Source organism: Magnolia sinica, chromosome 2 (genome assembly GCF_029962835.1).
Source record: "Magnolia sinica isolate HGM2019 chromosome 2, MsV1, whole genome shotgun sequence".
Classification (NCBI taxonomy): Eukaryota; Viridiplantae; Streptophyta; class Magnoliopsida; order Magnoliales; family Magnoliaceae; genus Magnolia; species Magnolia sinica.
Window position 1 is genome coordinate 23,989,699 of NC_080574.1, and position 2,958 is coordinate 23,992,656.

At 37.4% G+C, this 2,958-nt stretch overlaps 1 non-coding gene across 1 annotated transcript; it reads left to right on the plus strand.

Moving 5' to 3' along the window:
- Window positions 1-1,480: 1,480 nt before the first annotated feature.
- On the plus strand, window positions 1,481-1,587 carry LOC131238265 (small nucleolar RNA R71). Its single transcript, XR_009167671.1, has one exon. It is a non-coding gene; the product is annotated as a small nucleolar RNA R71 (small nucleolar RNA).
- The last annotated feature ends 1,371 nt before the right edge of the window (window positions 1,588-2,958 follow it).

The following is a 2,958-nucleotide window of genomic DNA, read 5'->3' on the forward strand; positions in this document are numbered from 1 at the left end:
GTAATTGATAATTGCATTTGACGTGGCAAGGAATGGGCGACCAAGAATGACGGGAATCTGAGTGCTCATGTTAATGATGAATTCGGTGTCCAGGATAATAAAATCTACAGGGTAGTAAAATCTATCGACCTGGACTAACATATCCTCAATTATCCCCCTTGGTACACAAACAGAGCGATCAACAAGTTGTAGTGTGGTCAGGGTGGGTTTTAATTCATCCAAACCTAACTGTTTGTATACCGAGTAGGGAATCAGATTTACGCTCGCTCCTAAGTCAAGAAGTGCGTGATCAATTTGATGGTTCCCGATTACACATGATATAGTTGGGCTACCGGGATCCTTGAATTTCTGTGGCACGTCTTGCTTCAGGATGACACTCACTTTCTCAGTCAAGAAGATTTTCTTTTGAATGCTTTGCCGTCTTTTGGTCGTGCATAAGTCTTTCAGAAATTTGGCATATGAAGAAATCTGTTTCACGACATCAAGTAGAGGAATGTTAACTTTCACTTATTTCAACACCTCCAGAATATCCTGAGAGTTAGAAAGATGTTTTGGTGCAACCAACCGTTGGAGGAATGAAGCAACTGGCTTCTCTAGAAGTTCCGGTTCTAATTTTTGTGGGGCATCCCTAGATCCATCATTGTTGTCCTCTTCTGGGTCTTGAGGCTTTTCGGGCCTAATCGGAAGAGTTTTATCAATGATCTTTCCACTTCTAAGAGTGGTGATGGATATAGCGTGCCCCATCTGATTTGAAGAGCTGGGATCACTAATCTCGTACTGTGGTTTAGGATTGGAGAGAGGTTGTGCAGGAAGCATCCCCTTTTCTATAACCGTCATACGAGAATCTATCTTTTGCATAAAATTTGTAATTCCCCGCATTGCCTGAGCCAGCTCTTGTATGGAATTTTGAACCGGTTCCTCTTGAGGTTTCACTTGATTTGGATTTTGATTGAAGAAACCTTGAGGGGTAGCCGTTTGTCCATTCCTCCAACTAAAGTTTGGATGATTTTTTCAACCAGGATTGTACGTATTGGAGTTAGGTCTAGTAAAAGGTCTTTGATAGTTGTTTACGGCATTGACTTGTTCATTTAACACTCCTCGAAAGGTAGGTATTGTAGGACAGTTTTCAGTTGTGTGAATGTTGCAATCACAGAAGTCGCAAATAATTTCATTAACCTTATCCTTCTTTCCTTCCATGGTCTCAACTTTCCTTATGAGCGTAGTCACTTTACACTTGAGATCATCCTCTTTTTTTAAGAGATATAATCCACCTTTCTCGTTTAATTGAGTCGGCCTAAATGTGGTGTTCGACTTTGGGTAATAGTCTCATGATTGTGTTTTTTCAGCAAGACTATCGAGGTAATCCCATACCTCGTTAACATTTTTATTAATGAATTCTCCATTACACATTGTCTCGACCATTTGGCGCATGGAAGATGTCAGTCCATCATAGAAAAAATTTGTAATACGCCACGTTTCAAATCCGTATTGTGGGCATGAACTGACCAAATCTTTGAACCTTTCCCAACACTGGAAGAATGTTTCATCTTCCTTTTGGGCAAAGTTCATGATTGCTTTTCTGAGGGTAATCGTTTTATGATGTGGGAAGAATTTTTTTATGAATTCCCTCTGCATGTCATTCCATGTGCCAATGGATCTAGGACGCAGTGAATGTAACCACGTCTTAGCCTTCTCTTTTAAGGAAAAAGGGAAGAGTTTCAGCTTGATTATATCCTCAGATACATTAGGAAAATATAATGTAGCTATAATCTCATCGAACTCTTTCAAATGTAAATATGGACTTTCTGATTCAAGTCCATGGAATTTGGGAAGGAGTTGGATAACTCCTGGCTTGATGTCCATTTGTCCTGTGTTTTCAGAAAAAATCATACATGAGGGCATACTCACTCCCGCCGGTTGTAGATAATCTCGTAAAGTACGAGGCTGGGGTGCCTAATGCACCTCATTCTCATCTTGGGTATCCTCCACCCTGGGTGGAAGTAGAGGAGGTTGGTCTTCAGCCATAACTTTAATTAACTCAGGGGATTTCGTGTGGTGTCTAGTCCTGCGATGGATAGTCAACCCCTTAACCAATCCTCCTTCAGTCAAGAGACGTTGAGTGTTGTCACGGGCCCACTTGGGCATGAAACACTCGTAGCCCTCAATCAAATTTGAAACCTAATCCTAAGAAAGGAAAATAAAATCTAAAAAGAAAGAGAGGGTTGGAAAGAAGTTACCAAATTGAAAGCCCTAAGTAACAACACCTGCAAAAGAAAACAAAACAAGTCAGTTTATAAAGAGAAGATCTAAAATTAGAAAATCCTTAAAAAGAAATATAGAAGTAAACTAGTTTCTAAAAGAAGAAATTCCTAAGGGAAAGTGGAAATTTCTAAAATAAATTAGGAAAGTCCTAAACTAGAAAGTAAATTACTAAAAGAGAACTGAAAAATAGAAAGTAGAGAGAAAGAACTTACCGAATTAGAAATTTCTATCTTAAAGGCCTACACAATAGGAAAGTTAGTTTCTAAACAAAAATTCTATGAGTAGAAAATTAGGAAACAAAATTAGATTCTAAAAGAGTTAGAATTAGAAAGTTACTAAAAGGCAAAAATAGAAAGTTAATTTCTAAAAAGGGAAATAAATAACCTAGTTTTCAAAACAAAAGAGGAAAGTTTCTAAAAATAAACTATTTCCTACAAATAGGAAAGTACTAGAATTAGAAAATTTCTAAAATTCAAACCATAATTTTAAAAGTAGAAAAAGTAGAGGAATTTAGGAAGGAATTACCAATTTAGAAACTCATGTCAGGATCCTACAAAACAAGAAAAATAGGTTAGTTTCTAGAAATCAGAAAAACCTAAACCTATAGTTAGAAAAATCCTAATCTTAAACTAATTCTAAAACTAATTAATTTCAGAAAAACGTAACCATCAATCTGCGGCAACGGCGCCAAAAACT